The following is a 24,445-nucleotide window of genomic DNA, read 5'->3' as shown; positions in this document are numbered from 1 at the left end:
AGAAACAAAAATTGGTTTTAGGGATGTTCAACAACGAGACCCCTTGAAATTTCTACCTGTTTACATCTGTACTCCTTTGAGCACCAGAACAAATTTTGACACACCTAAATCTTGCTACAAAAGGAGCATTTTTGTGTTTTAAGTTTACTTTTCAGTAAATCTCACAGTATTTCAGATTTAGAAAAACTTTTACCAGTATCACTACAGCAGACCTACTATTAAAACTGGACCACCTCTACAAGCAACAGATTCTCTTAAAGAATTAAGTCACTAAGCATAAACACACAATTTTAATACACTAAGAATATCTCAGCTGTCCTTTAGATTTTTCTTTTGTTAGCTTTTGAAAATCTGTATGCAGATTTTATTTTAGATAAAAAGCCTGTACTTCCTGATGGAGTTTGTTCGCTATTGTTCAAGTGGTGTAGCTTCAGACATCTCTGTAAGACTCTTAAGTGCAGCTCAGTTCCCAAGCCAATCTTTCTCTGCTGATAATAAAATAAGGCAGAGAAAACCTTAGGCATTTAACTTTCAGTGAGTTTTTCCTCAGTGCTACACTTAAAATTCAGGCTTTTTTTTTTCCACCTCACCTAGCACAACTTCCAGCTCAGCACATGCAGTCTCTCTGGTCTCAGCCATTGAGAAACACATGAAGAAAGACATAAAATCAAGTAGGAAATGCTGAGAGATCAACATGCTGCTTTATCTCTCTCACCTCAAACGTTTTAAAATATCCCCACACACAGATACACACACCCCCTTCCTCACCCACCCCCCGTATATCCCGTTTCCCCTTGGGTGCCTCCGGCCCCGAGAGGTCCGATCTTGATTGAAGAGCCTCTTTGCCTCCCAAGAATTGAACCAGTTTGTATGGAAAGCATTACCCAGATGACTGAAAAATCAGCCTTGTGATCACTTTCACAAGCAAAAGAATGAAAATGCCTGATCTTTGTCAGATCTAATTTAGAGGCATTTAACTTTCCTTTTTGGTGATAGAGGAAACAGCCCTGTAATAGCAGCAAGCTTGAAATTGCGGGAGGCAGTCCAGTAACATGTAAGACAAACAGACTGCGTAGAAAGAGGTTTGAGAAAGGCATGTTGTACAGAACTCTTTGGACCCCATAAAAACCAGCTATAGCTGTAATTGCCTGGAGAAGCTTTTTGGCAGGCAGATTTTAAGAGGACGGAGCAGGTACAGAAACTCAGAAGACACCAAAGGAGTCATGAAAAGCCTCTCAAAAGAAGAAGCCTAGTAGCTGGCTACTTGCAACTGAAAAAAATAAATAAATATGTTTTTGCTCAGGCAATAGCTAACAGCCTTTTTTTTTTTAATAGAAAATTTCAGGAAAAGAAACTGAACAGAATTTGTTTTGGTTGCCAGCAAAACCTGGTCTATCGCTTTCGTTGAAACTAGTCCAATTTAAACAAACATCAATACAACATCCCACATTTCTCATGCTAACAAATCTTATTAAGACTACTTTCCACAAACACACGGCACTGCTCAGTTATTAACAAATAAAATTTCTTACACGCTCCTTAAGGAGTATTTATAGTAAATCCATCTACTTCAGCAAGCTAGCTATGCATCTATCTCCTTAAACAGATGCAACTTGTTAGGTGATTTTCGCTGTAGGTTGCAATATTTTTGAGTATGTTTAAATTGCCCTCAAATTATGCTTTATCAAGCTATCATGCTGATTGCAAGATAACTGAATATAATCAGAAAAGGGTAAATGGTAGCCTCCATTTCTTATGCATCCACTTCTTAAAATCAGTCATCATACGACGGAGATTTCATTACCACCCTGTTCTGACAGAAACCAATATTAATTATTATTTGAATTAACCTTTGAGCCATAGTTTTCATCAGTACTCTGTAAAGACATGGACAATTTCTAATTACATTCTACCCTCATTATAAGTCACTAGGCTGTAAAGCTGTATCTGACAAGACTGCTATACTTGGCCTTGAAATGCTTTGGACTTCACTATAAATCTTTCAGAAACACCTAAGAACTCATTGAACACAAGAGCTATCACACAGGATGCTTCTCCAACAATTTAGAAGTATTTTTAAAGGGATACTGACCGTGATATCACAGAACTGCAATACTTTTGCTGAAGGAAAATAAACTACTGGGGGCTTTATCACTCAACCTCATTAAATAGGTGATCTTTTACCTAAACTTACGTAGAGTGTACCTACTCAGTCTACCGAGTGCAATTATGCAGTGATTATCAGCTGAATCTCAATTATACCCAACATATAAGGAAAAAATGGTGAGTTAGAGACTGACAGACAAAAATCTGATTCTAAAGTCTAGGGCAATATTTGTAGGGCAATATCATAGGCTATGTTTATTATAGCCCAGAGAAAGAAAACGTATCCACTAAAGAATTAGTAGTTCTGTAGTAGGAAACGTGAATTTTTAAGGGTCATAGATGAAGAACAGCCATTAATCAATATACAAAGATTAGTGCAAGAGGGCATTTTTTTCTTCTGTAATTTTTCTGCTTTACCTCACACAATCACGTCACTGCAGTCAGTTAGCTAGCCAACAAAAAGTGAAATATATAAAAGTGAAATATATGGACACAGGGAAAGCAAACGCCATTCTGGAGAGCACATTTCTATCTTTGACTATGCCAAATCTCTTGAATGAGCAAGTTAAACTTCTAAATGAGTTGCCTCATTTTTGCAGCTTCACAAAGCTCACGTCTATGACTAACTCCAAATGCTCAATATCTGAGCAGAAGGTGGTTTTATTTGAAAGAATACCAGAGGCCAGGATCTATCAAGTTTCAAAACCAGAACTTGACTTAGCCGCTGACTCCAGACATATTTCAAGATAACAGGAACATATTTCAAGATATCATTTTTAACCTTCTACTACTGAAAATACTTATATCTTAAAACAGAAGCCTCAATGTGAAATTAGTTTAATACCAGTGGATGACATTTCACATTACAGAAACCAACTCGGACTATCTAAGATGCACAATAGAGTTTTAATTCTATTCATTTGCAAAAATAAAAAAAATATCTTTTCTTTACAGGTCACTTTTACAGATGCTGTTAATCATACAGAAGATCTAAATTACAAATGTCACAAAGATTTTAACAAAATATTATATGACTTAAGGAAACCAATACAAAATTTGGAGTTAACGCAGGAGACACTAGTTGTGCATGAAATTAAACATACTATAGTTAACGCAGAACAGTTTTGTAATCACGCAAGGTAAATGATGGTCTATGACAAGAATACCTAGATAAAACCAGACTTATCACGAGACAGAAGACGCTAACAGTTTTTAGATCTCTTGATTTTGGGGAAAGGCCAGAGACAATGAAATGGACTTCAGTCTTTGAAAATGTAAGGTGTTTGTAAGGTCAGCGTCACTAGTATTGCCAGCCCTAAAAGTGCATCTACTTTAACATAGGAATTGAGCTTTTTCTTCCAAGCCAGGTCTCCAAGGTCACTATCTTAAATTATACCTCATATTCTTAAACCATCCAGAACATTTGCTTTAAGCCCCCGACTTGTACACCTTCTTCCCTCCCCCCCAAAAAAACAAACAGACAAAAAACAAGAATCACGCAAGAATTGGCCATATTGGTGTGTTGATTTTGTTTTCTTTTCTCTTTTTCCTTGAAATTGCATGTTTTTCAGAAGTTATTCCAAATTTGCACCATCTCTGTATTACAGTAACACCTAGCTGAATATTCAGATAAGCATCTATCTTTTACTATACATTAAGCGGCTGGATTATTCTTCTGTTTCTCCAGCTAAAAACTGCCAAGTGGTACTTGGACTGTCTCTTATGTAGATGGATAAAAGGAGAAGAAGAGAGGAAGGAGAACAGCAGCCATCTCAACCACGTGAAATCTGTGCCAAAATGGAAACAACCAGTTTATTTCCTCCCACTAACCCTTACTTATCTCAATAAGAAAATTAGGCTAAGTGATGAGCAAATGTAAATCACTCTGGGCTCCAATCATGTCTGCCTGATTCATATCAATAATTACATGGGAGGGAAGGAGGCATCAGAACCACTGTACAATATTTAGCCCTTATGAACAGTTTTAAGCATGTTCCACACAAGATTTCCAAAATCTTGCTGATTTAGGTAACTCGAAGAGCCCTATCCTCCTGTTAAACTTCAGGGTAGACCAGAAGGAACAAATATGCATATAAGCCTATGAAAAAGAGAAAACTGACAACTTGCTGTCAGAGTCAGTTTTGATTTTATCCTACAACAAAAACTACATTGTGATGCAGTTCTAACACTCTACAGATCCTTTAACACGAAGATGTGGAGCTTACAGTATGCGATTTCATGCCTCCCATTGCCAAACATGCCTCTTCTGAGTACAAATGAGAGGAAATGAGAGGATGCTGACACCAAACTAATCTGGAAGACTTCTCTGGCCCACAGAAAGGTTCTCCTGCCTTTAAGCTTGATCTCTTTTACAACATTCAACCTTAAAAAGCTGAGCTTCAAAAATAGTTCAGAACAGAACAACCTAACATACAATTGCCTCAGTTTTCAGCAATTCAAAGTACAATTTAATACGTAACTGTCAGTAATTGCCACCCAGCTACTTTGTTAAGGACTTATATGCTGCCAGCCCGAAAAGACAGTGCCCTATGGATGGGGAGAAACAAAAGTGATCCACGCCTTTACCAAGGAGCACAGAGGCAGATACCTGCAGTCCATAATCTGGCTGCACGAACAAGACTAAGGCTTGCTTCCTCCTCCCGGTGCCACTTTCAAAATCCCATGTGTGAGGGGGGATGGGGACGAGGAGGTCAGGGGAGGAAATGACAGCACCACAGCACCTCGTTTTGTTTATTGTCTATTTATAGACCATGACGAAATTTTCTCGAACTGTCTTCATGCTTTTTTTTTTTTTTTTTACATATCAGATTTGCTACTGTCACTTTTAAACTAGCCCGTAAGCAATGCCTTCTAAGAAATAGGCCTGTAAAACCCCTATCCCACTTGAACTCAGGCACTATGTGCCTGTGATAGCCTGGGATCTTCCGTAGCAGAGAAGCATCGCACTAATGCAAAGCAACCAGGCAGCTTTTTTTTCTCCACGTTTCTCCTCTACTCCTCATGGAAGCTACTTAGGAGGAGAACAGAATGCATTAGTTTGGGGAGAGACGCACAAAGGACACCACTCGCTCCTTCCCCCATCAAACACCACCTAAGAGATTTACCACCTCACGACACGCTGCTTTTCATCGCATCCATGCTGGATCAGGTTCGAACCTCCTTACTTCAAGTCGTGTTACCAACCTTTACTGTGCCATCAGACAAAAAAACACCCCTCTGCTTTCTGCCAGGTTCTCTGCCAGCATTATTTTAGCCACACACACAAAAAATAACCCTCCTAAAATTCCTTTCAGTTCTTCCTTCAACCAAAACCCTACACTCCTACACAGAGTTTCTTTCCCTGTCACCCTCTACAAACCCAAACTGGCCTGTAAGCACGTTAATTTCAATTTAACTTTTTTTTTTTTTTTTTAAAGAAGTAAACAAAACCGGCCAATGAGCTTATCTTGTACATATGGCATGCTATCTAGGAGCTGAGGGAGATTTCATGGGAAAGTTTAAAAATTAACTTATCAAAGTGCAACCATGACTCCTCCACAACTGGAATGGGCACAGGCCCTTCATGACACCTGTGCTCCTGGCAGGAACCAGAAGCATTTTGCAGATCTCTCTTGAAATTTCATTTCTTCCTGTTACAAACTCACGATCGAGCATCCATTTTGAAACGAGTGCTCCTTCGTTATAAAATCAATGTGTCTGGGGTCTCAAACAGTTCACAATCTTGACAGAGCAAACATTTTTTTCCATTACCGAAGTGCAAAACTCCCCCAAATTACTTGTTTATTAAGTACTGAGTGCACATGTATTTCAGGCTCCTTTGGAGGTCTAAGTAACTTTCAAGATAGCCCCTTCTCTAACAGAAATTAACAAATGCAACACAGAATAATAAGCAAAGCAACATAACCCTCAAAAACCAAACAAAACACAAAACAGCTATTATTTCTGCAAAGTTTTTTCTAAATACAGCAGTCACATATCTATACATGAATAAACTCTCACTGTTCCATCAGCGCTTCAAACACCAAAGGTTTTTATACAGAGTGGTACTGTAACTTGTCACATACTGTGATAAAACAGAGAGACCTCAGTGCTAAGCAATTAAATAATAAACTACACTGGAGTTTTTCACATAGGAAGCTAGGAAGAAAAAAAAAAATCAAAGTTATGGGTCCCATGATAACTACAGCTTGATTGTAATACTGTTTTATACTGCATATTTAGACAAATGCATCAATTTACAATTGATGGGGAATTACCATTGAAGGACACAGTCACATACTTTGTCTCACTCTTAAATAAATCAGCAGCATTCAGAATAAATTTCCATGCTACTTGTACAAGTTGGTAAGGTGGCTGATTTGATGGCAAGAAAAAAAAAAAAAAAAAAACAGGTTTAAAGCAAATTAAACCATACTTCTCTAACAACTTCTCTGAAGTTATGGTGAAGTACACAGGGCTACACTGCAGCATTTGAACTAGATTATGGACTATTTCAACATCCAACAAATTATATTACATTCAGATTTGTCCATGTCACATTTGACTTGACTGTAGCATGACTCACAGCCACCACTAATGAAATCCATTAAATATATATTTAAGCTTAGCTTTCCTGAAAAGAAACAGCAACAAGAATGTATTATTGGAGTGCTTGCTTTGAAAGAGAAAAACGTATGCAAATCAGAAAGCTTGGTAGGAGAACCAAAATGATGCAGTTGGACAAAATGTTTAAAGACAACAGACAAGAAATAAAAACGCAGAGACACAAGAAAGAGAAAACAAAACAAAACAAAACTAATCACATTGAAACCAGAAGCTGGGGAGATCATCCGAAGAACATTTACCATAAAGAGGTGAAAAACAACAACAACAACAAAACTAGCAAGTAAAATCATAAACAAAAAGTACATGCATAAAGGGGCAAGGTAATAAAAGGTCCTTTCACACATTCCAGGTACACAAAGCCTCCTAGAGAACCCACTGGGTTAACATATAGCCAAGATATGAAGGAAATACTGAGAAAACGAACAAAATTTGAAGCGTTTTTTTTTGCATTCACTGTCCCTGGACAGACTAAGGGAAGCTTCTACCTTGGAATTTTTCCTCCTAGAAAGCCTCAAAGGTAGTTTTGGATCAAATTAAATCAGACAGTAACAAGTTCCCAAAAGATGGTATTCACCCAAGAGTTCTGACAAGCACAAGGATAGAGAACAGCTTGTCTATTCACCATACCATGTAACACCTTGGTGTCAAACCCTGCTTTCACGTTTTGCAACGTGGTCTCACCTTCAGGCGGTCAAGAATCAGCAGGAATAAGGAGAAGATACATACTTCTTCTTTTATGTATAAGAAACATAGGTGGTCATATAGGTATACAGACCACAAAAGTGATGTTGATACCTTCCCATGGCAAAGTTCTCTCTTACTACTAATACTTATTTTGATCACCTGTCAATTGCTTCAAGGAATTCATCTGAGCTCAGTTGGATGCTCAAACTACACGCCAACTTCAGAACAACAGACCTCCACCAAAACATCTTAAACTAGGCTGCAGCAGTGAAAGAGGAAAGATCTGCAAATGCATAAGCCAGTGGTTCAAACCAGGAAAATAAAAAGTTAGGAAAGATCTGGAAAAGAGTCAGCTGAGCTATGATGAGACCCACGCTGTTTAGCATGCACATAAATGATCAATGGATGAGCCTTAAAGTAAGTTTGCTGATAATAGCAATGAGTTCAATTTGCTAAGAATGAAAATCAAATGCAGGAAGCAGCAGATCTTCATCACACCCAGCAAAGGTGAAATAAAATGCAGATGAGAGTCAGTGTGGGTAAACAGCATGCAACGCACCTGAGAAAACACAGCCTGGCTGCTTTACATGCACTGCACCGAGCTCAGACCCAACTGCCTCATACTCAAGACAGGGACCTGGGAGCTAGAACAGATAGATCTAGGAAGACAATACCTGTCAGGAGAGTAAACTGGAGTCTAAGAACACTGAACACTAAGAGTATGTCAGGAAAAAATAAAAAAAAAGTGGAGGGAGAATTGTAGCAGAGAAGATCATTAAGTTACTGCCCAAGTCTGCAAGGTACCCATGTCATCCTGCAGCTCATGTTTGCTCTGCCCACCTCCACTTCAGCAGTGAAATGAGCAACGTGGGTGACACGCATGTGATACCCTCCATTCTCCAGCCCAGAGAAGGGACAGCTGGGGAGAGAGTAGGAGGCAGCCTACAAAACCACGAGCGGCATAGAGCAGGTAAGTAGTGAACCATTGTTCCCTTTCTCTTAACAAGGAAACTAGAGAACATCAAACAAAACTAGCAGGTGGTAGGTTCAAAATAAAACAAATAAAAGGAAGCAGTTCTTCATACAATGTGTACTTAAGCTGCAGAACTCATTGCCACGGTCCCCAATGGAAGCTAAGAGCTTACGCAGACCGAGAAAGACTAGACGAATTCATGCAAGAAAAATTCATTAAGCATTACCCATCACTTTTTCCGAGGAAATTCTGAGCTGCAAAGCTGGGGGGCTACAGGGCTCGCTCTGTTTCTCAAGAGCCTCCACCCTACTAAGCAGGACTCGGGATGAGACAGACCCCCGGTATGGCTGGGACAGCTGCTCCCGAAAGGCAAGGTTGTAACCTAGTTTTAATGGCTCTCAGCAATATGCTACTTTGATACCACCCAGCTTCCAGTGTATCATTTCACTTTCCTTCCCTGAAGAAACTGTATCTCGGGCCCTGTTGTGGCAGTGCAAGGGAGATCACAACGTCTGAGAGCACCTCGGCAGGAACCAGACAAGGACACACACATTAATGAGGACCAGACTGCTGCAATTCCACCATTTTTGCATAAAAGACTAGCCTACTACAACAAGAAAAAAAAAATCAAAACAAGTTTGTAATCTGTTTTTATCCCTTTGGGGCTGGAGGGGTGGGAAGAGTGGATAAAGGCAGTAACAGCAACATGGACACTGCAGCACAGGCTGTACCTCTCTGTACGCTGCTCATACCTACAGCAGTTCGTAAGTTCAGCTTCAGAATAACTCAAAACCAAACTGAGTTATATACTGAAATTTTAGGCATACCGAACTTGTATTGAAAATATTTTTTTCATGCCTGAAGGAGAAGGAATGAAAAACAATACAAAGTGCTGAAAATAGAAATAGTCACACTTTTTCTGTTTTAAACAGCAGCTGTAAGAGATAATATCAGCTCAAAGCACTGGCCTGAAGTTTTACTCCTGTTATAAAAAGATACTTAAAGTAACTACAACATATTTAGGTTAAGCACTTAAAGGAATTATTGGGAGACTGAATTCAATCTCCTGCTCCTGTTTGCAGGTCATGGTGTGACATCTTAGCTGCTGAAAACAAAGCCTCTGCTACCTCTGAAGTGGGAACAGCTCATTTCCTAAATCAGGGGGGGTGAATTTTCCCCCCATCAAATGCAGAAGATGCCACCAGTGCTGCCAGGGGCACTGACAAGCTCTGCCTCACTGCAGTTCCCAGCCCACTGCCAGTTCCTCCCCTGCTCCATGCTGAGCACAGCTCCAGCTCGAAGGCAGCGGCGTGTGCCCAGTGCCTTCTGCTAACCCTCCAGCAGCCTCGAGGTTTGTTTTCAAAGCCTTGTAGCAATCAAGGTTTTCACAGGCACAGGAAACACTCACCGTAAGCCCCAGATCACACCCAAATGACATGCCTTTCCCTGGGACCACGCAGCTGTTCAGAGATTGTTTGGTTGTTTGGTTTAGTCCGGACTTCAGATGGAAGAAAACCCTCACAGAAAACATGAGTCAAAATGGCTAACAACACAGCGGCTAATGGAAAGTACTCTGGCTACTTCTAAACCTAAGCTCAAGATGTTAAAATCACAGACTATTTAGCAGAGTTTTTTCAGGGAACCACACAGGACAAGGGGAAAGCTTGCAGTACCTGATCTCAACACACAAAATACAACTTATTTAGAGTATACTCCTAAGAAAGAGATTTAAACAATGCAAATTCTGAAAAATCACAGGCTATCGAGACACAGAATCTGAATACTTAGAATGGGTTTTTAAAAGTGCTAAGAGCAAAGTTGATCTGGTGTTTAAGGACAGCATTCATCTACTTCATGAGAGCAGTATCGAGACAAATTAACACTTGGTAAATAACCAAGATCATGTGATGAGAGCTGATACGTAAACAGCAACTATTACAAGCCCCGATATGGCAAACCTCAAAAGACATCCTTAGGAACCTGGTATACCAGTTTGGAGAAGCACTGAAGTCCCTGGCTCCCAGTCATCGCTTAGCTCATGTACCCTAAACAGGAGAAGAGAAGAAAAACCACCCGAGCACTCGGAGGTGCACGCATCGAACAGGTACTTGGCCCTATATCCTGTCGATGCATACATCAGACAAAGAGCATCGAACGCACTCACTGGAAAGGAACGCACTTTTTCCTGTGGCAGAGCAGAACTACGTGCTCAGAACTCCTCCTGACCTTTCAGTAAGCCCTGTGCTGCTGCACGGACCATGCGTTAGCAACACTCATTCACCAGTCAGCATCAGCAAGTGGGAAAATACCTCCCTTCCTTCCCCCCCCTCTTTTTGTTTTAGGCTGCGCTGTTTCTCAGTTCCTCTTAAGCACTTCCTGTAGCAATGCCCACCACTCCAGACACCTCCAAATTTAATCCACTGGAATAAGCAGCCTTTAAATTAAGGTGTTATAAGGTCATATAGCAAGCAAGATGATCGGATTAAAGAGGAAGTGGAGTTAAGTTAATACTGAGTCACTATTTTAAGTTCTGCGTTCAAGACAACAGCACGATAGCCTTTCAAGTGTAAACCAGCCTTCAAGCAGGAAGGCTAAGAACTTTCATATTTAAAACCACCAAAAAAAAAAGAAAAAAAAGTTTTGTTTCTTTTTTTAAATCTGAACATGAAATGCAGGACAAAAATTCATCAGACAGACAAGATCTGGTCCCAGAGACAGATGTTTTACAGCTGTGCTTTGGGCTTCCTAAAGCCCATTAGAGCTAGCACATACAATTCCTAATGTAAACAAGCTGCTTTTAGTAACTACAATATTCACTCCGAACACACACAATGCGGGTCAGAGCCACCACTCCTTGTAGAGCTTGCACCAAAAGAAACGTGCAACATCCTTGGTGTCCCGAGCTCAAACTTGGAAGCCCCCTCTCCTGCTCCTCCTGCCAGCCCCTGCAGCTCCTGAAAGGGCACTTTTCAGATGTAAAACCTGCAGAGAGGGATCTATATGGTCCACCACTACTTATTTATTTTTTGATAACCACAGCAAGTGTTTACCTTCCACTAAGGCACACACAATTGCCCAAATCTTGAGAAAAGAGAAAAAAAAATAAAATAAAAAGGAAAAAAAGAACAAGATTCCATTATTTCACCTACTCGGCACCTTTCTGTCACACTGCAGGCAGTTTACACCAATAACTTTCCAAATAACCACGGCTTTTCAGAAAGCAAGCAGTTTCTCATATTGCATTCCTGCTTCTCTGAAAGTTACCTAAAATCCTTAGGAAGCCAGAGCAGAAGTTACAATCAGAATTCCTGACTTACGGTCAAGTATTCACTCCTCGTGTGAGCTACACAGTGTAAACTGCCTATTTCCCTCTCTGAAGAGCAGCACAAGTATAGCAAAACAGGAGTAACTACACAGCATGTTATTTTACTTGCAGTGCGTTTTTCCACCCATTTCAAACAAATAAGAGTGATGAGACTGTGATTAAGTCACTGTGAGAAAGCTTCAGGTTACCAGAGGCAACGTAGTCTTAGCTATCCGCTAAGAACAAGAAATCCCATACTACCTCAAACTAACAGAGGAACGATCTAGATACTTAGCATAAAGTTATGAATAACTCAGCCCACTGAATTAAACATTAATTTGATAAAATTTGAGATGTATGAATTGAGTCAGGAGGTTGTTGAACTTAATGTAGAACTTTAAGCTTGCCAAAACAAGAATCACAGTACAAGTAATAAAAAAAGGCACAGAACAATGTACTTTCTTGTGAATAAATTGTTTAAAAGATGAAATACTTCAAACTTGAAATCTCAGACAAGCTATCAGTAAATCTTCTTGGCTTTTGTTCTGCTACCTCAGAAGAAAAACTGATTTCTAGACAGTGGTTTATTAATTCTAACAAACTGTTTAGAGCTCGCAATCCATACCATTGCTAGAATAAACAAATTTCAATATCAATTTGAACTCAGGCCAGCACATTTTTCTTTTGGTGTCCTTTGCTTCACAAATGATTATTCCATTTCTATTTCTCCCACGAAGGTTCCCAGGCAACTGATCCAATCCACTTGCTCACTGCCACCAAAATGAAAAGATGAAAAGGGCTTGCTGCTCTCCAAGCCACAGGCCCCCCTCGTCCTTCGTACCAGCTCTGGTGTTCATCAGATCCTTTTATGAGCCAGTTTGATTCATTACAACAGCAAAATGCTCTCCATTTTACTGAGTTATTTTTTCTGCCATTTTAGTGAACTAAAGGGGTTCACAGAAGGACCTGACAAGCACTGCTGCTACGGAGCTGGGCACTGGGGAAGAAGGGTGAGGGGGGGACAAAGACTGCGTGGAAACTTCTCCTTTCACAACCCTGTCCTGTTAAATTAGCTCACCGCCTTTCCCAGACCATACCCTGACTTACAAAGGAGTAGGTGGACCACAAGGTGACATGCAATACTTTCCAGCTGTCTTGAGAGCTACAACATAATTTACTGTAATATGTATTCTCAGTATAGATTTAGGTACAACACTCCAGCAGGAAAAAGATATATACATTGAGTTCTTGCAAAGATCATAAACAGTAAGATAAGCGTAACTCGATTAGAAGAGAAGGATAAAGAAAGCTTTGCAGATATCCCAGTTAAAATAAAAACAAATAGCCATTGGAAAGTGACCACCAATCTCAAAAAGCCGCATGACAGAGAGAAGCTACAAGAATTTTTGGTAAGGAGGACAAAGGAAGGATTTTATCTTTTTTCTTGAAGTTGTCACCAGTATCCACGTAAACCTACTACAGGAGGCTGACATCCCTGATTCCTTAAACTCCAAGAGAAAGAGTCTGGAAGTGGGCAGCCAAGCCAACAAGGCATTTTACCACAGATCAGTGTCAGCATGCTCCTGGGTTTTCTGACCCGTGGTTTCTCTCTATGGATCCATCTGCCTCTTTCTGTGATGCACAACCTACCCTGGACGCGCCACTTTGCTTGGGAAGCGAACAAGGACCAGATCCATCACTCCCAAAGTGACAGCAGCAGTGAGTGGGACGCCTCCAATTACTCTGATGAAGCTCACACACACACACAGGCCCCCCCTGTGCAGAAAAAACTCATTTCGGCCTGCGCTTAAGAGAAAAAACACCCTGCCCAAAGCACCGTCGTTGTTACGTCTTATCAAATCAGACGAGGGTTTTCAGCCTTCTCAACCCTACCAGCCGCCCACCCCAAAATCATAACACCAGGCAGCCTCGAAGCACTCCACACATCCCCAAGCACCACGGAGATGTCTTTGAACAAGCCACAAAGGAAGAGGGCAGCGGATCCCTGGCATCCCTATGGGGGATGACACTGGGCACACAGCCAGCACCCCCACTGCTCCACAACAGCCTCCACCAGCTGGGTTCCTCCCAGGGCAAGCATTCGGGTTGCCCAACCACCCCACGCTGCTCAGTCCAGTCGTGCCGCGAGTCACGGGCCAGCCTTGGCTGGGAAATGGCAGGTTGAGGTGAAGCAAGGCCCGCTGACGGCCTGGTCTTCCTCCTCCAGGGGGAAGGGAAGAAGTGGTGGAAGGCGAGAAATACACTGGGAAGAGAGATCAAAATGTCTCTGTTGCGGTAGGGAAACTTCTTCTGAGAACAGAGATGGAAGCAGCTCCTTTCATCTGTCGTCGAGGTTTTCTTTTTCAATACCCCAAAGCCAAGTAACCATTTGTTGGTGGGAGGGGGGAGAGCAAGGGTATGAGGTGTTAGCTTATTTCCTGGAGAACTAGCCATTTAACTCGGTCACCTTAAACACAGCATTTCTTTAAATCTAACCATGATTAAGTGAAAAGGCACACAAACCACTTCCCCTCCTTCCATTTTTCTTTTTTTAGTTTCAGTGCAACATCTAACACACGTGACTTCTAGGACTGTCATCTACTACAATATTTATCAGACCCAAACTGGAAACTGTGCTCTTGCTCTACTGCTGCCTTTAACAAGGTTGTTCTTCCAACAGGAGAGCCATTTCCACAAAACGACTCCTTCCTTCCCTGTGTGGCTGTCACAAAGCTCAAATCTTGCTAGAAATAAATATATTTTTAAAAGTATGTTCACCAAGAGTTACTCAAGTGAGTAAGGTGGCATAGGCTGTACATTACTGCAGAACCGTAGTAAAGCTGAAATGCAATTTTTCTAGTGACCTCTTTGAGATTACGATGGAATTAGGGAATCCCGTAACTGCCTTCACTTGCTTCTGTATGAACAAACCAAAATGAAACACACCTTTGCAGAGATCAAGAGCTGAAGCTGCTCGTTCACTTCCCCTCTGAAGAACAAATGATTAAACTAAAGATGAATCAGGCTGTACTCCATTCACAGAGCTAAGCAAATGCAAAGCATAGCAGACACCTCATAACAGTACTGATAAATAAAGTGAATTACTTAGCAGGTCTCTCCCAGACTTACCTCCTGAGGCAGTCAAGAAACCCCTATTTAACTCACTTTCTGAATGATTCCTTCCTAAATCAAGAGAGATTAAATTGCTCGCTCTAAGCTCTCAGTTTAATTTGTCATGGTTAAAACAACTTGAGGCAAGAATTACACTCTTAGCAGGAGTCCCCTCTTCAGAGTTTAAAGGGATCTCCGGACTCAGGTAAGCAGTGGCTAGAATGATACCGGGCCTTTGCTGAACCACCCTGGCAGGACCGTACCTCCCTGTGACCTCTGCAAGAAATCTGGGCCAAAATCCTCATCAGGAATTAGCAAAATAGTCCGAATACCTCTCAAACCAACACCTGGAGAGGATGGCCTGTTTATTGCCAAGCAAAAAGCAGATGACAAAATCCAACAGGTACCTTACTCCAGCCCAGCAGCAGCAGAAACCAGAGCGCAGCCTCAAACAGCCAGAGGACTTTCCTAGAAATATGCCAGGCAGTTCATGCAAAAATATCATTTCATATACTGCATTTCAAGCTAATAACTGCAGTTGTGGTTATTTAGGTATTTCCAATCCCTTATAAACAAGGTACATTCAAATATGAAACTAAAAGAAACCAGTTACCTAAAGTGCCAGATTTGTGGACTTCAGAGATGCTCTCCTATCCAGGAATATTTAGGATTCTGAAAATTGCCATACCCTAACTACTGATTAAGATGCATCCTTGAAGCTTTCTCTCACCTATGTGCAATTTTATCTCAGCCTTATCAGAGTCATTTTTGAACATCTGTTAGCCCTTTCGTTACCTTCCTTTCTTTAATCCTCCTTATTGCAAGCATTAAAAACAAAGTTGTACCTTTCAAAGTTGTATCAACCTTTCTGTTAGTCTTATTTGCAACTCCAAGAAACACTAAACTGCTGCTTGCTGCAGTCCAGGATGACATTCTTGTTCCCACAAGACATTTTACCAAGCAGCATTCAGCTTCAGATTTCTATCTCAATAGCTACATCGGCAAACTGTCTCTGAAGCAAGAAAGATGTTCATATAACATCAACACAGACTTCCAACTCGCTAGCCCATCCAAGTTGGCAGCACCAAAGACTTGAACTGAGTTTCTCTGTTCCTCTCACATGGGTTTGTGTCACATTTCTCCTAGAAGAGCACTACCCCAGCACTTTCTCCAGTGAAGCCTTTTCTCCTCTTTTTGTTCTGTCGCTACCCCCAAACTTCTAAAAGCACGGCATTCAGCTCAGCTTCTCTTAGATTTCCCTTGAATCCTCTCTGAAAGAACGACCACTGTTCCTTAGCACCTAAAAACTACCCATTTAATAAACGTTGTTTACTCTCTAAATAAATCCACAGACTTCCTGTATTAAGATCCAGGATAAAAAAAAAGTGCCTTTGTTAAAGTCTTCCTCGGGCTTGATCCAGGTCCCAATCTCCTTCACCACTGGTCCACACAGTCCTGGTTCTCTGAACCTTCCTCACTGCTCCAAGAAGTGTCGCAGCCCCCCGCGCAAGCTCCTCCCCATGCCCCAAATTTCATCCTTTGGACATGGTTATCCTACAGCTGCTACCTCCAGTGCACAGAAAGGGTGATGGGGCCGGCCTTCTCCCACACGCCACCATGGAGAACAAGAAGAAAAAACATTACAGCCCTAACACTGAACGACACAGGACTGCTACTGTCACAAAAGCAGAAGTCAAAGTGACAAAACTACCCAACAGTTGGCAAAGAAGCCTTCAGAAAGCCACCCGCAGGCTGCAGTGCCAGCTGCCCCGTGCCAGGACCGCATCAGGCTGGGCGCAGCCACTGAGCTCATCCCGCGCCAGCAACGCATCCTCCATGATACTATTAGGAACTGAAATGTGTGTTTATTTTGCAACATACCCTAATTATCTAAGGCTAACAAAGAAAAACGCAACTCTGCTAAGCAAACAAAGAGCGACATAAATTGGAAAGAAGATTAAAAAGCTGGTGGAAAGGCACGATCTGAAGGGGAAAGTCTAAGGGATCTTGGGGCAGGGAGGTGGAGGGTGGAGGGGTGGGGAATAAACACATTTAGATTTCAGAGCAAGACTGGTTTACCTGCACCTAAGAAATCATACTTTGTACATCTGATGTACACCTCCATCAGATGCTTTTAGAAGGGAAGCTTACTTTGTAGATGGATATCAAAATAAACTGTAAGGTAGGCCAATTTCTTTCAATATCTCTAAGAGGAAATTTTAAAGCCAGCTACCTGTTGAAGTCAGAGCAGTAAACAGAAAGCTCAACTGAAGAGCTTAAAAAGTGGCTCAAAGCTGTTAAAAATTAAAGAGCTTCCAAAAATATTCAGCACTGAACTCTCCAGCACAATGCCTGTTCCCAGGCAGGTAAGTTGCCGTGCCACTTGCTATGATAACCAGCCCCTATTTAAATGAAGCCTGACCAGAATAACCTCTAGGATCAAGCCTGGATATCTGAAATTTAATTTTCCTCTCAGGACCATTAGGATGAAGGCAGACATTTTGGCTGCAATGACTTTTTCCAGACAATTGATTCTCGAAGTTATTTATTCCCCACCATTCCCCTCAAGGCCCTCTCGTCACAGCAATTGTCTATGTCAGAGGAAGGTTGGATGCAGCTCCCATGAAAGCCCAGCAAAACCACACCCAACATAGCTATATAGGTCACTACAAAGCAAAGGGATCCCTACATCACACCAGCAAGGGCCTCTGGTTAGCTCCTATACGCCAATAAGCCTGCAAAGTCACTGCATTTGTATGGTATCGTAACATGAAGCTCATCTGCTAACGAGCACTCTTTTACTGAATTTTAACTTTTAAATTAGAATGGTTAAATTAAGCAGTACTACTTTTTTTTTTTTTTTGGAAGGAGAACGTATTTAGTGGAAAAGCTGAAAAATAACCAGGATGTTTAGAAACTGCGCAGCATTTGTGAAACAAGAGAACCCAATAACATGAAGATCATCGGGTTGGACTTGGCTTCTCCTAGGTGCATGTTTACATCTTTGAAAAGTCACAATGTTGGAAGCTAAGAGCTAATCAGCTTTTGTATACTTAAGAATATCCTTAAGAGCTTTGTTGTCATATTCAGGCTCCTGGAATGTGTCCTTTAGGTCACAGACTGAGTCTTTTATTTATTTATTTATTTAGTATCATGTCTTCCAATTTCACGCATTGAAATTCTTACTTGGAAAATAACTATGATGCCGCATTTCCACGGCCACTGGTCTGGGTGAAGACGGGAACCACTGTGACTTACAGGTAGGTTCTACAGATGGAAAGAAATCAGGAGGGAGAACTCTTTCATCAGGTTTTAAGATATTGTCAGAATCCTAATAACAAATTGAGATGTTTCTGCGTAATGTGCCTTACACTCTTTCCTCTGAAAGAGTTGTAAAAAAGAAAAAAAAAGTCAGTAATAATAGTTGTACTAGGAGTTTTCTTCTGCTTTTTTTATTGTTTCCAAAATACAGACAACGCTTGAGACTTTCTTCCATCAAAATCCAGAGCAGCTTGTATTTGTGCACACGAGTTATTCACAGAAATATAAGTGATGGGAAGCAATGAAGTTAACGTCTGTCTCAACAACGAGGCTAAATAGAAGCAGTAAATTAATACAGTAACTTTCCTGTTGGAAAAGTGAAATCTAAAGCCCCACCTCCACACAAAAGACTCATTTGTACAAGAGACAGTTTAATTATTTACCGAAATTTGCAGTTTTCTCATGTAGATAGGGAACATAAAAGTATTATTCGTGTTACTTACAGGCATCAGCTAAGCAGCCCATAAATCTGAGCAGTTAGTGATCCGTTTGCAGCAGACAAATACAAAAGGGGCTGGAAGTCAGGATTTAAGGGAACTGAGGGAAGGGGGTGTTCAGACACATGCGACTCGTCAGGCAGTTGTCCATGCCCTTGCTAGCCATGCAAATTTATTTGAATAATGCTAGGTGCACAACAGCAAACACCAGCCAGCAGGTTCTGAACGCCTTCCATCTGAGAAACTAATATAAAAATAAGATGAAGAGGAAATATGGGATGGAGCTAAGGCCCAGGATTTAAGGCAACCCACGTGTTTATTTCCACTCTTCCTTCCTAGTTACTTTTTTTCCCTCCTCCTCCCATCTGAACAACCTTTATGCACCACACCATGTGCTAAAAACAAAACAAAAAGCAAGCAGCCAGATGCTCTAGGAAGCTACGGACACAGCCAACCCCGGAGCCCCAACATGAGATTTTAAGCAAAACCTGCAGAGCGCCTGCGCATCGTGCCTTTCACCTTGGCAGACATCGCACCTGGGTTTCTGTTAGGGCTCTGAGCCCACATCACATTCTTAGGGTAAGAAACTCCACAGATTTAGGGTGCCTGGGCCAGGTCCTGCCCAAAAAGCCAGGGCCTGTTGCCAAGCCCTCCGCAACTTCGCTGGCGGCTCCCAGCACCTCCACGTGCAGACGGTGAGCTTCACGTCCTGCCGGGGCCTAGCGTTACTTCAGCGCTAATGAGAAATACCGTGGATGTTAATCAAAAGCTTTTCAGTGCTAAACAGCAAATAACTCCCCTGAAAAAAAAGCCGCAATATAGCTGACCGACCCCTCGACATGAAACGGGAAGTCTTTACAGTGCTCCTTTGACCTAACCCTTCAGGTTTCCACATCAACCGAATTCAAAAGAAAGTGGTTACAGCTCCGGTCTCCCACCATTGTCCAGTTTGGATCCCAGTAGGCTGTACAGTCCCACTATATCCATATTTTTGACCGACATTTTTGCAACACCACGTCCCTAAAAATTACTGTTTTCCCTAAAAGGACTGTGTGATCTTCTGCTACCATTGAAACTTCCCTTGATTGCTGAAGAGGCAATAAAATCGTTTCAGATTTCAAATCTGAGCAAGTTTTTCCATTGTTTACACAACCTACCCAGGATTTACAAGTAATAACAGAAATATCATTATATTGTTAAATATTTAGTAAGATATTTGGTCAAATACGATTATCCAATTAGTATCAGCAAGTCACTAATTCGGTTAAACTTGCAATCACAAGCATTTAGAGCTCTGAGGAGAGTCTGCTGTACAGCTTTCAAAATCATCTTTTAAGTATTACTTATTTAATAAAAAAAAAAAGCTTAAAGAGGCTGAAAACAAGCAGTTGAGGTTAATAGAAAAGCAGGACAGACTGCATGTGAAAATCTGGCATTTTCCAGTGCTCTAGCAGGGAAGATTTTGTTTTGTGCAACTGTTTCAAACTTCGAGTGATGCCTGGTAGAAAAAACAATTACTTTTTCCAAGCAGCTGTGGTTTTATCCTAGAGGAAAATCGCACACTATCTGAAGGATCTCTGCGAAACCCTGAGCGGCTGTAGCACCGAACAAGAGGAAACAAGCAGCGCTCCCGCTTTTAGGAGCTAGAGATAGGAAAATGTTAAGAGCGTAATTGTCCTAATCACCTGTTACAAACCTCAGAAACAAACGGTTAATTTTCCCCTGGACTGCAGCTTGTTTTAAAAAAGCATTACGAGGATTTTTCCGCCGACGTTATGAGGGCAGAGCTCTGGGAAGAATCCCCCCTCTAACTATCTCCTCGCTGCTAAGTTTGTCAGCAGCCCCGTTGTCTAGCGTGGGTTTTAAGCAGAGCAACGTGATTTCCCTCCCCCCCCCCTTTCTTTTCAAACGAAAAAGAAAAAAAATGCGTTGGAAACTTTCAGGACAGAAGCTGGAGAGCTCAGAAGTTCCTCCCTTAGCAGCGCCGAGCAATGCAGAGCAGAGTCCTGCAAACGTGCCCCAAGCATCCAGCTACATTTAGCTTTCAGCCTTTTTATTATCATTGTCAATGAATGGGCCCCAGTCAAATTAAAGCTGCCATTTTAGGTTAAAGACTAGAGAGCCTCTGTTGTGCAACAGCGAGACAAAAACACTCCAAGCGACAGATGCAGCATTCTCACTGGAAAACGATGGATTTCAACTTTTATAAAAAAATAATAAAAAAATCCCGATCATGCTTTTTAATATGAATTATATATTGATACTCACACATTACCGCAAACTAACGGGATTTATAATTGGGATAAATCAGCTACCCATGCTGCTAAGGTCATAGTCATTAAGATTTTTTTGCCGTCGTTAGAATGGATGATCTGTGAGGAAATGAACAGAAACATTTTTTGTTCAACTTGCTTGTTTGTGTCTCCGCTAGTCCCATATACCACGAGAAAAAAAAAAAAGCGGGGAGGGGGGACATAAGGGGGGGAAGGCAAACACATTCTCCCGAAAGCCATCTTCTAGTATAAACACAGCTTGCAATCTGCTTTGATGAAAGTAAGGGGGAAAAAAAAAAAATCGAGGCGCACATCGACACACAGAAACAAACTTATTGCATTGAGGTTATTCTGATATTCCCCGAGCCAGAAAAAAAAAAAATAAATATCCAAGGGAGTGGGAAAGCTGCTCGCAAAAGGCAAAAATCGCCCCTTTCTGTAGTTGGAAGGCACGCTCGGTACCTTCCCAAACGAAAACAAAGGCGGAAAGTGGGCAAGTAGGGGGAGAGTTGCGCGGTGCATCCAGCGATCCCTCAGTAATTCAAAGGGAACTCCCCGGGCATTGCTACTTTTCTTTTGTCCATTGTCTGTTTAAAAAAAAACTAGTTTGGACCCGGGCGGTGCGGAGAAGTGAGCGGAGGAAACCCAGCTCCGATTCCCAGCCCCTGCCCCGAAGCCGCCCCTTTCCCAGCGCTGCGCCCCCCCTATAAGAATATATATATAGGGGAAAAAAAAAAATAATAGGAAGAATGATAAAAAGAAAAAAAAAAAGGAGGAAAGGAGGAGGGGGAGGGAGGCTCGGGGGGGTCCCCCCGCAGCGTGGGAGCGTGTCCCCCCTTCCGTGCCGCTACCGGGCTGGATGCCCGCGATGTAATGATGGCTGCTCCTCGCCTGCAGCTCCTTCTCCCTGAGACTCGCTAACAACCCTGCCCCCCTCCTCCTCCATCCCCCCCCCCCCCCACCCCGTACACACACACACACACACAGGCACACAGACAGACAGCCAGGCAGGACGGACGGACACCCGGCCGCACGCCCCGTCCGCTTCCCACTTCCAGCGGCTCCCGGCGGGGCGGCGGCAGGGCGCTGCGTGTTCCCCCCCCCCCCGCGCTTCTCTCTCCTCTCTCTCTCTTTCTCACACACCAACACACACCGAGCCCCCCCCCCTCCTTGCACACGCACACACACACACACACACGCAGCCGCCACCCCCGGCCTGGCCTCGCACCACCTTTTCCGCTCCCCGTGCGGTAGGGAAAGAGAAGGGAGAAAAGAACCGGGGAGGGGAGGAGGAAAGACTGGGGGGGGGGGGGGGGGGGACGAGAGGGGATGAGATGCGCCCCGACCCCATGTGCGTGACCCTCCGGGGCTCGCCCCCATTATGCGGCCGCCCCCAGCAGCGGCGGCAGCAGCAGCAGCAGCGCCCCGGCTGGCTCCGGTCCCTTGCCGTCCCCTCCCTCCTTTCTTTCCCCGGCCCTCGCCGCCCCCTCCCGGTGCCACCCTCCCGCCGCCGCCGGGGCAGGACAATCGCGCACACCGGAGCGGCACCGCGTGCTCCTTCCTCCTCCTCCTCCTCCTCCTCCTTCTTCTTCTTCCCCGCCCGCCTTCCTGGGGGTGCCCCGGCCCCCATGTGCCGGCCGGGAGCGCGGTGCTGCCGGGCGGGGCCGTGCCGAGCCGAGCCGAGCCGGGCCGGGAAGCGCCCTCACTTTGTTAGCTGCTTGTTGTGCTCGGCAGCCCCGGCAGCGTGGTCAGCGCTGGGGACGGGGAGGACGGGGAATAAGAGGGGGGGGGAGGTGGGAGCGCTCCCTCGGCCCCGCCGCCCAGTTTCGCTCAACTTTTCCCGGATTTTCAGCCGCCCTCCAAACTTGCCGAGAGGACCGGAGCGTGTTTGTTGGAGGGGGGGGGGGGGGGTGGGAAGGAAAAACGAGGCGGGGAGGGGAAGGGAAGGGAAGGGGAAGGGGCGCCGCCGCTCCGGCTCCCCGGTGCCCTCCCCTCCCCCGAGGCAGGCGGGCGGCCGGCCGGCCGCAGCACAACAAAAAGCCATTTACACCCGGGGAAGTGCCCCGCTGAGCGCGGCCCCCCCGCCTCGCACCGAGCCGCCACGGGGCGCAGCATCCCCCACACGCACCCCAAACCTCCCCCCCCACCCCGGGACCCCCTTCCCCTAAACGCCCCCTTTCCCCCAAACGCCCTCTAATTCCCCTAATTCCCCTCGCAGCCCCCCCAACACCGCCACCCCAACCCCCCCCCAAGCCTTAGCCCCGCCGGGGACCTGCCTCCCCGGTCACTCACCGGGCCGGTGCGGGGCCGTCGGGGGCCGTCGGGGGTCGGTGTCCCCCGCTCGCTCCCTCGCTGCCCTCCGCCGAGGGGCCGGGGAGGAGGAGGGGACACGCTCCGGAGTTGGTGCCGCTGGCCGGGGGGGGCTCGCACACGCACACGGAGTTGCTCGCTCGGCCCGGGGCTGGGCTAAGAGGGGAGGAGAGGAGAGGAGAAGAGAAGGGGGGGGGTGGGGGGGGGGAGATCCCTGGCCGGGGCGGGCGGGCGAGAGGAGGGGTGGAAGGGAGGGGAGGGAGAGAGGAAGGGTCAGCGCGGGGCTCGGGCAGTTTCGGGCTCTCCGCCGGGTCCCGGCTCCGCTTCGCTCCTTTGTGTAATTTCACTCGATTCAAGTTTAATCCGATAGTTCCCGAGCGCGCCCGCAGGAGCCGAGCCGAGCGAGACACCAGCCAGCCAGGCGGCTGCCGCGGCTGCCGCCCCCTCCCTCTCCCTTCTCCCTCCTCCTCCTCCTCTTCCCCTCCCTCCGCCGCCACAAGGCGCGCCCCCGACACCGCCCCCTCCCCGGGGGCGAGCGCGGCCGCGCGCCCCGCCCCGCCGCGACGTCACCGCCCCGCCCGGCATAATTTATGCAACGGGGGGGGGGGGTGCAAAAAAAAAAAAAGGGGAAAAAAGGGCAAAAAAAAAGAAGCCAGGAAAAAAAAAAGCAAAAAAAAAAATTAAATTAAAAAAAAAAAAAAAGAAGAAGAAGCAAAACGCGCAGCGGGGGGGGGGGGGGAAGGGCGCGGGGTCACTCCCCCCGCGGCTCTTGGGGGTCCCACGAGGAGCGGGGGGGGCTGCGGAGCCCCCGGGTTTGGGGTCGGGGTCGAGGGGAGCGGCGACGACCCCATGCAAATGTCCCGGGGCCGCCCCCGGCCCGCCCCCGTGTGCCCCGGCCCGGAGGTGGAGGGGGTTATTTTGGGGGAGGGGGGGCACAGCCCGGTGCCGTCCCGTCCAAAGGGGCGCGCTCGGTGTGGCTGCGGGGGGGCGGCTTCAAACTTGAGGAGGAAAAGCCCTGAGGGGTCCCGGCCCCCCCCTGTGGGGCCGTCCCGGGCGGACTTTGGCCGGGCCGCAGCGGCCATTTGAGGCTGTGCCTCGCCCCGGGGCCGCATGGCCCCGCATCCCACCGAAATGGGGTGAGCGGTGTCCCCTGCTCGCCCCGCACCCTCAGAGCCTTTTTGGGGACTCTACTTGTGCTATGGGACACAGTTGGAGCAGCGGAGATGGCACCATCTTGGGGTTCCCATCCGCCACTTTGTTGGCTCCCATCGCCTCACTGCGCGTTGGCCAACGCAATGCC

At 44.8% G+C, this 24,445-nt stretch overlaps 1 protein-coding gene across 3 annotated transcripts in view; it reads right to left on the bottom strand.

Moving 5' to 3' along the window:
• Positions 1-23,597, bottom strand: part of CHD7 (chromodomain helicase DNA binding protein 7) — a 128,543-nt gene extending 104,946 nt beyond the window's left edge. For 2 of the 3 annotated variants that reach the window (XM_084281949.1, XM_084281951.1), the window contains exons 1-2: positions 23,128-23,597; positions 20,831-20,934 (exon numbers count right to left, since the gene is read on the bottom strand). The gene's annotated coding sequence lies outside the window, so the exon portion shown is untranslated. Of the gene's footprint in view, positions 1-19,098; positions 19,299-20,830; positions 20,935-23,127 lie in introns of all 3 variants that reach the window. The other variant, XM_084281950.1, reaches the window with a different exon arrangement.
• Between the last annotated feature and the right edge of the window lie 848 nt (positions 23,598-24,445).

The sequence above is a fragment of the Netta rufina genome (genome assembly GCF_964035555.1).
Source record: "Netta rufina genome assembly, chromosome: 2".
Classification (NCBI taxonomy): Eukaryota; Metazoa; Chordata; class Aves; order Anseriformes; family Anatidae; genus Netta; species Netta rufina.
The sequence above is the reverse complement of the archived record's forward strand: the minus strand, read 5'-3'. Positions and strand labels throughout refer to the sequence as shown.